The sequence below is a fragment of the Coenobita brevimanus genome, unplaced genomic scaffold (assembly GCF_032717465.1).
Source record: "Coenobita brevimanus isolate Jiangsu-jjx unplaced genomic scaffold, ASM3271746v2 jjx.HiC_scaffold_2677, whole genome shotgun sequence".
In the NCBI taxonomy this organism is placed as follows: Eukaryota; Metazoa; Arthropoda; class Malacostraca; order Decapoda; family Coenobitidae; genus Coenobita; species Coenobita brevimanus.
In genome coordinates, this window is record NW_027643628.1 from 191,578 (window position 1) to 201,660 (window position 10,083).

Genomic DNA, 10,083 nt, shown 5'->3' on the forward strand with positions numbered 1-10,083 from the left:
AGTAGGTGCATAACACACAAACAGACTGATGTTGCCATGATTTGATTTAAACCGTGCGTATAACAATCGCTTATCTATAGGATCCCACTCACATAAAGCCTTATTTGCCTTACAACCCAGCAACAATCCTACTCCCTGATAATGCATTCCATCCTGTCGGCCAGATATCAATCAACGTATACCATCCTCCAAATCCAACTTATCGACTCCAGTTAATCTAGTTTCTGTCAGAGCACAAATATCAAGTCCGTAATTTTGAAAAACCTTCACTAACTCATCGATTTTACCGTCATGATTTAGCGTTCTCACATTCCAGTTACCAATTTTAATTGTATTTTTTGCATTAACAAAGGAATTAGATTGTAATTGAGGCAACCGTGAGATTCTTAGCACCCCCTGCCCATTTAAGGGCTGCACGGGACTGGGGGCCATTATTGTTCTTTCAGAGTCCATCAAGGTTTCTTTGGCTAACTTCCTGAACACCTCGCCATTGTGTTGCAGTCGCAGTAGGCAGCTAACTTGCCTGATTGCCCACACCCGAAAGACCCAGCTATGCTGTAGCCAGTCACATGCCCGCATGCTTCCCAGCCATTTCACTATCAAGGAGTTCCTCTGCCTGGATGTGAGAGGGATGTTTGTTGAGCAAGGAAGAGTGGCTGTGCGTGATAGAAATGAATTGAGAGAAATTGTGAATCAATAAATGATGACGCAGCCTTGGGGGGATATTCTCCTACATTTGTCTGATCAGCTGATCAGGCAGATGCGGGTAAAGGGATGGGTCTATTATGATGTGGCAGGTGTAAACCAGCTCTGCTGTAGGGCCTTGCTGTGGATGTCACTAATTGCACGGCGCAATTGTCCCTCGTGCGGTGTGGTGCGGTGAGGAATTGTCCCTTCTCCCCCTTGGGGCTAAGATGCGAATGACCGTGTTAGAGTGGAAGAGTAAGTGTCGATCTGTCTCGGCTACCCCACTTTCCTTGGGGGAAGCAGCCTGGGCATATATATATATATATATATATATATATATATATATATATATATATATATATATATATATATATATAGTGTGTGTGTGTGTGTGTGCCCTGGTCAAAATGACCTGAGTAGGTTATTCCTTGGGGATTGGGAGCCATTCCTCACCTCACCTGTCCTCACTCCCTACATCCACCCCTCCCCTTCTTTCTCTCTCTCTCTCTCTCTCTCTCTCTCTCTCTCTATGTCTATTTGCCTCTCTCATATACAGTATATATATATATATATATATATATATATATATATATATATATATATAGATAGATAGATAGATATAGATAGATAGATAGATAGACATATAAATAGATAGATATATCGATCTACAGAAAAACAGCCAGATAGATATAGGTAGAAATAGACAAGTAGACGGATATGTGTGTGTGTGTGTGTGTGTGTGTGTGTGTGTGTGTGTGTGTGTGTGTGTGTGTGTGTGTGTGTGTGTGTGTGTGTGTGTGTGTGTGTGTGTGTGTGTGTGTGTGTGTGTGTGTGTGTGTGTGTGTGTGTGTGTGTGTGTGTGTGTGTGTGTGTGTGTGTGTGTGTGTGTGTCCCTGGGAAAATGACAGTTCCACAAGGTGACGTCTCTAGAGGTGGAAAATCAACCGTGCTTTGTCAACCTTTTTTAATTTTCATCTATGTGTGAATTGGAATGTCAGATTCCTGGCCAGATATAAGGAGCCTGCACTGGATGTATATCTCATTCAGTTCGCACTCCAGTTGTTGTAGACGTCTCGGCATCAATTATTTTACTCATCGAAATCCTGTATCATGGAGCATCTGGCCACTGACAGAAAATGCACAAGAAACCGCATCGTAGGAATGGCCATGGCTGGATCAACCCCCTCAGAAATAGCAACACACCTGGGAATATCAAGAACGACAGTATATTTTTGGTTGAGGCGATATGAAGAAGAAGGAAATGTTGATGCGCGCAAGTCGCCTGGAGGAACAAAGAAAACTACTGCAGAGGAAGAGAGAAGAATTGTGGAAGCAGTTAACCGAAATCCTTTTCTTAAGAGCAGTGAAGTTAAAAGGCAGTTGCAGTTAACAGTGTCGGACAGGACAGTGAGGAGAAGACTTCATTCATCAGGTTTTCGATGCCACGTTGCAGCTGTAAAGGAAAAAATGACGGACAGCCACAAAGAACGCCGCCTTCAGTTTGCCCAGCGATACTGTGACGAAGGGCTCGACTTCTGGGCTAGGGTAATCTTCTCAGACGAAAAGACCTTCTCGTCATGCAGCCATGGGAAAGTGCATTGCTGGAGGATGACCAACACTAAGTAAGACCTGCATTCATTTTGAATCCTTAAACATGTTCTTCCATCATCACATCTATCGGTTATTGTTTTAGAGATAAAATAAGCAATTAGAACCATTTTCTCTTCTATTATTATTATTAGACTGAACCGGTGAAGGTTTATATTCAAGGGGTGGTTGGGGTTATTGCTCACGTAATGCCACTCAGGGTTGTGAGGCTTGTCACTCTCATCTTAAATGTCAGGACCAACATGCCTAGCCCCGGGCTCCTACGCTCCTCATGAAGCAAGGTAGGATTGGATGATGATGATTATTATCGTTATTATTATTATAATTATTATTATTATTATCATCATCATTATTATCATTCAGACATTCGGGACGTTTATGAAATAACTCGAAATATATTCGGCTTTCAGTGGTTTGGGATATAATCCATATCCAGCCCAGCAGAGACCAATCGATACCTTAATCCTTAATCACTTGATCATCCCCATTGATCAATGTTTTCCTACGACAGATATAACGAGGCGAACATCTTTTACGAGGGAAGGAGCGGCCACGTCACTTGCAATGTGTGGGGGTGGATCCATCTATATGGTGCTGGGGAGTTGGCTCGGATTGAGGGAAGATTCACCGCTGATACTTACTTTGAAATTTTAGAAGAGGTGATGCTTCCTTCAGTACGGGCCTATGCTCTCCCTTACCCAGAGAAGATCCTCTTCATGCAGGACAATTGTAGTGTTCACACGGCAAGAATAGTGAGGAGGTGGTTCGATGAACGAAATGATGTGGACCTCTTGCTCTGGCCCAGTAAGTCATGTGACTTAAATCCCATCGAAAATGTGTGGGGAAACACTGTCAATTCCTGGGAACAGGAAATGGAGAGAACGCCAGCAAATCTGTTCCAGCATACTCAACGGGAATGGGAAGTCATGCGCAGGAAACAGCACATAATCTATAATCAATTCAGCTCTATGCCAAACCGCCTGCAAGAAGTGATTAGAAATAATGGAGGTTGGACACGATACTGATCGAGAGAGAGAGAGAGAGAGAGAGAGAGAGAGAGAGAGAGAGAGAGAGAGAGAGAGAGAGAGAGGAAGGCAAATGTTAAGAGGCAGAGTGTAAGCAGACGCGAGCTTAAAAGCTGGCTACATTTGTCTAACCGCGAACTGTAGTTATCTTTAAATGTGTTAAAATGCTTTGTTTATTTTATAATAACATGTTTTATTTATTTTATAATAATTATATCAATAAAATCATACTTTGCACTGACATTATCATTCACCCAACAGAACCTCAGAGAGAGAGAGAGAGAGAGAGAGAGAGAGAGAGAGAGAGAGAGAGACGGGACGGATCTGGTGATGATTATGGGAGCGTGTGGTGAAATGAGGGATTGCCCCATGCTCTTGGATACCGGAGCATGTCGATCGCTCATTAATCAAGGAACCTATGAGAATATGGGTGAGACCAAGCCTGAGCTCAGACCGTATCAAGGACGAAGGTTAGTATCCGCAAGTGGTAATGAGCTTGAGGTGGTAGGAGTGGTTAGCCTGCCTATAGGGTTGGCTGGTCACACCTACGAGAGTGAATTAGTAGTGGTGAGGAACTTACCATGTACTATTTCAGTGATTCTAGGTTCCGATTTTATTTTCGCTCGGAATATATGTATTACGCCAGATCCGTTGTGCATAGAGATCGATGGGGAGAAGGTAGAATTACAGTCGGGAGAGGAGAATCTTCGCATAGATGGTGCTTCCTCCTTGCATGTAGTTGAAACCGGCTTATCAGATGACCAGGAGTATATCTCTGGGCGTTGTATGACGAGTGAGACAGTCGTGATTGATCCGTTCACAAGTGGAATGATCCCGTTAGAGACTGAAATTTCAGGATGGTCCTTTGGGTTATTCTCACCTAATCCTGGTAGTACTTTCGCTGCTATGCTGTGGCCAGGGATTGTACAGATGGTCCCGGGCGAGGCGGGAGGAAAGTCCAGGGTTTATGTTGCCTACACTAACGCCACCCCTGACCGGGTCAGTATATCTGGCAGGTACATGGTGGGGACAATAGAACCGTTTGAGGAGATAATGTGGGACGAGGATCAGGAGGATGAGCAAGGGCAAATAACTGGTGTGACACAGGGAGAAGAGAGCTTAACTAAGCTCTTTCTAAAAGTAGATGAGTTATGTCCACCGGAGACTAAGGAGAATGATGCTCTCAAACGTCTAGTGCGAAAGCATCCTCAAGTGTTTGCCTTGCCTGATGAACCACTGAATATTACACCTTATTTCCTCCATCACATCTGTGCTACAGGACCGGTTGTAAACCGTCGTCCTTATAAGGTACCGGTTAAGTATCACGAAACTCTTAGGCAACAGCTAAATGACCTAAGGGAGCAAAATATAATACGTCCTTCTAGATCACCATATTGTTCACCCTTGGTCCCGGTGGCCAAGAAGGATAGTGGACCAAGAATTTGTCTCGATTTTCGTCATTTGAATAAGCAGATAACATCAGACCCCTTCACATTGCCAAACATTGCACAAATTCTTTCCCAGTTAGGAGAAAATACTGTATTCAGTAGCTTGGATTTGAGGCAAGGACACCATCAGATCCCTCTGGATGAGGCGTCACGACCGCTGACCGCATTTTCCTCACCAGACGGTCATTGGGAATATAATAGTCTACCGTTTGGCTTAAAAGATGCCCCTGCTGCGTTCCAAAGGATCGTTAACGAAGTCCTGATAGGACTGACAGGGCGTATCAGTCATACTTACCTGGATGACATAATTGTCTATGGTGAGGATTTTGATTCACATGTACAGAACCTAGATGAGGTCCTTGCCAGACTTAAGGAAGCTCAACTTACTCTTAAGTTAGAGAAGTGCAGTTTTTTCAAGGATGAAGTGTCTTACCTAGGACACTTAATTTCTGCAGAAGGCTTGCAGCCCCAACCGGATAAAGTCCGAGCCATAAGGGAAATTGCTGTTCCTAAGACACTGAAGGAACTCCAATCTTTCTTAGGGTTAGTTAATTATTACCGTAGATTCATAAGTGACTATGCTAAGATTGCTCTGCCTCTCACAAAACTGACTCGTGGAAAGCAGGAAGTGAAAAACAGTAAACAAAAAATCGAATGGAACGATGAGGCTGATCAAGCTTTTAGAAGTCTGAAAAGTAAGCTTACTGACGACATCGTACTCAAGTTTCCCTCCTTTGATACACCATTCTATCTGACAACTGACGCGAGTGGTACTGCGATAGGTGGGGTATTACAACAGGAAGATGAGGATGGACACCTTAGACCGTTGACATATTTTAGTAGAGCATTAAATAAAGCTGAGCTTAATTATGCCACTATCGAGCAAGAAGCCTTAAGTATTGTGTACGGATTGCGGATAAATCGGCCTCTTGTCTTGGGATACAAAGTGATTGTGGAGACGGATCACCGACCCCTCACGTGGCTCTTTAATGTGAAGGAGCCTTCTGGCAGAATAGCTAGATGGCAGATACCGGTACAGGTTGCCGAATACGACTTAGAGGTATCCTACCTGCCAGGACACCAGAACCGAGTGGCTGACGCCTTGTCACGTCTTCGCAGAGAGCAAGACGAAGATATAGAACTTATAGCTGTTACGAGGTAAGTAGAGAGTGGAGAACACGACACATGGTCTTCTCATAGCCTTCACCAGCCTCTGAACCACGTACTCTCGTCTGCTTATACTTCCACTCCTCATAGTCCTAATCAGACCTCAGAGCTACCTATCCAAGCCGTATATTACTGTTATCCTGTGTACTTTTTATCGTTCTTCTTTTTTTCAATTTTTCTGGCCCCATTCATGCCTTTCTGCGTTTTGTTTCAATCTTATGCTCTCTTTATCTCATACTCTGTTCTTTTTAGTTTTGCTCTCTGGTCTTTTTCTCTCATCAAACCTCTTTTTTTCTAGTATTCCTGCCACGGTTCGCCAATTAAAAATTTCACGGTTTATTATACAGATACAAGGCTGTAAATAATGACCAGGCAAGATGATATACTGTAGCCGTTGCGAATGAGACAGATATAAGGTAAAAGGTCAGACACAGACTTACATATGCACTTCTAAACTGAACTGGAGAGAGAGAGAGAGAGAGAGAGAGTATAAATTTCTCCTTACAGAACACATCTCACACACTCTAAACACACACAAACAGACACACACACACACACACACACACACAAACTTATACGTTTACACAGAACAGGCGAAACGTGGACTGTTACACCCGTAGACTTTCAGACAGCAAAATTTCTTATAATAGCGAATTAATGGGCGACGCAAGTTAGGTTAGGTCACTTTGGGCAGGGTTTGGTCTGATTAGATAATTTTTGGTTGGGTTGGGTTCAGATCGACTAGATATAGACGGATTAGGTTAGATTGCTCCCAACTCACCCCCCCCCTCTCTCATATACCTCTCCACCCCATCCCTCAATCTCATTGTCGGCCTCCCCCTCCCTCTTCCCCCCTCCGCCTCACTCACATACACTCTCTTCGTCAGTCTTTCACCCTCCATCCTCTCCACATGGCCAAACCACCTCAGTGTGTTCCTCATAACGCTTCCTATCACATCCACATCCACACCACAACGCTCCTTTATATCCTCATTCGTCAGCCTGTCTCTCCACGTGACTCCACAGGCTCCTCTTAAATAACTCATTTCCACTGCTCTCATTCTTGACTTGTGTCCTTCCGACAATGTCCAAGCTTTACTTCCGTACGTTAGAGTTGGTATCACAATACTGTCATGTAGTAACTTTTTCACTTCCATGCTCACTTCCCTGTTTCTTATCACTGCTTTCAAGGAACCAGCAACCTTTCTTCCCTGCTGTACCCTTTCAAGCACTTCACCCTCCAAACCTCGATCCTTACTCATCACACTGCCCAAATACTTAAACGTACTCACATTTTCCAATTCCTCACCATCCAACCTCGCTATACATTCATTAACTTCACCTCTCTCAAAGACCATCACTTTACTCTTCCCTACATTCACATTTAGGTTCCGTTTCTTACACACTCTCTCAAACTCATTCACCAAGCCTTGCAGCTCCCCTTCGTCTTCACTCAACAACACAGTATCATCTGCAAACAACAGTACAGGGAGTTTCCAAACACTATCTTCTCTCACCAGGGCCACTCCAACATCCACTACCCTACCTTGTACCTCTTTTATTACCCCATCCATGTACAGATTGAACAACCATGGAGACATGACACATCCCTGTTTCAAACCAACTTTCAAAGAGAAAAATTCACTTAGTTCACCATCCACACGCACTGCAGCCTTCGCACCATCGTACATACTCTTCACAGCATTCAACAACTTCCCATCTACTCAATATATTCTTAACACTTTCCACAATCCTTGTCTATCCACCCTGTCATATGCTTTCTCCAAATCCATGAAAGCTGCATACAACTTCTTTCCCTTCTCTAGAAACTTTCCCACTAAAGATCTAAGAATGAATATCTGATCTACACAACCTCTTCCCTTCCTAAAGCCTCCTGTTCTTCCCCAACTAATTTCTCTGTTCTTTCTCTAACTCTGTCTACAAGAATCCTACCATACACTTTTCCTATTATACTAAGAAGACAAATGACCCTATGATTACCACACACTTCTTTTTCCCCTTTTCCTTTGTACAAGGGAATAATTATACCTGACTTCCAATCCTCCGGGACTCTACCTTCCTCCCAGGCCAATCTGCATATCTTCCACATCCATTCTACTACTATCTCTCCCCCATGCTTCAGCATTTCACCACACACTCCATCAATTCCTGGGGCTTTCCCCGATTTAACTTTCTTCATTGCTTCCACAACTTCTATCCTACTGATTTCTTCCTGTCTTATCACCTCCCTCCTTCTCCCAGCCATTCCCCAGCCAGTTATACTTGCATTACTTCCATCCTCTACGTTCAACAATTCCTTAAAGTGTTCTCTCCATCTGCTCACTTTTTCTCCCTTCTCCACTAGTAATCTACCATTTTTATCTTTCACTCCCCTGCTAACTTCACTTCCACCCTGTCTTACTCTTTTCACTTCTCTCCAGAACATTTTCTTACAGTCCCTCCACTTTACACTCAAATTCCTTCCAAATTCCTCATCCACTCTCTTCTTACTCTCTCTTACTAATCTTTTCACCTCTCTCTTTCTTTCCACATATAACTCTCTCTTCCGCTTCTCAACTTCTTCCACGCCCCTATTTCTCATGCATTCATTGTATGCTTTCTTCTTTAGTGCCACAGCCTGTTTCACCTCTTCAGTCCACCACGCTGTTCCTTGCACCCCCCTCCGTCTTCTCTTCCTTCCACACACCACATCACATGCTGCACATATTTCTTCTGTAAATATCTTACACACACCTTCCACGTCTCCCATCTGCTCCAATTCATATTTGCCCAATCGTTCCTCCACTTCTCTCTTATACTCTGCCTTTTTCCCATCCTCTTGTAACCTCTCCACTCTCCTTGCAACTACTCCTTCCTCTCGTCTTTCCCTTCTTCTATTCCTCCATCTTACTTGCATCCTAATTCTGGCCACCACCAAGTAGTGGTCAGAAAGTCCACTCCCCCAACCTCTATACACTCTTGCATCCTTTACACATCTTTGCATCCTTTCATCCACACACACATAATCAATCATTGCCTTCCTATCATTCAGTTCACCACCCACCCTTCTCATCACTCGCCATGTATACCTGTGGATCATTTTATGCCTGAAGAGGGTATTGGCTATCACCAGCCCCCTCCCAGCACAAATGTCCACTAACGCACTGCCATTCTCATCTATCTCAGCAGGCACACCCCACTCACCAACTATTCCATCCACCTTCACATTACCAACTTTACCATTCATATCACCAATCAAAAACACTCTCTCATTCCTTCCAAACTTTTCCATGCACACTTCCACATTTGTCCAGAACTCTTCTCTCACTCTTCTAGCACGATCTTGCGTTGGTGCATACACACACACAATCGCCCACATTTGTATTCCAACTTTCAACTTTACCCACACAATCCTTGACCCAACTGATCCATACTGTCTTATGCTCTTTTTCCATCTTTTACTCACAACTATACATACTCCTTCCTTTGCCCTCTCATTCTCATCTACTCCTGCACATATACCCCATCCATACTCCCATTCTCTCACACTTTCTCCTCTCCATTTTGTTTCAGTTATTCCACATAAATCCACTTTCGCACCCTCAAGCACATGGACAATCTCTCTCTCTTTCACCTCATCGACACAGTGAAATCAAGACCTAGTGTAACAACATCTTACACTGAGATGGTTATATCGTGAACATGGGCCTCGTCTAGTTCCTATGTTGGTATGTAAACCCAAATGCTTAACATCTATCTATCTATCTATAGCCCGACGCCCTAATCCCGCAAAAGGGTGGCCGCAGAGAAAACGCCTCCAAGTCGCTCTGTCACCCACCATTTGACTACCCTCCTCCCAAACACCCCCCCCCCTCTTATACCTCTCAACTCCATCCCTCCACCTCATCCTCGGTCTACCCCTCCCTCTCCCTCCCTCCACCTCACCTACATACAACCTCTTATTTAGTCTTTCATTCTCCATTCTCTTCACATGTCCAAACCACCTCAGTACTGTACATTTCTCCTAATCTTCTCAACCACATTCACATCCACCCCACAACGTTCCTTCACTTCTTCATTCGTCAACCTGTCCCTCCACGTCACTCCACATGCTCCTCTCAAGTAACTCATTTCCACTGCTCTCACTC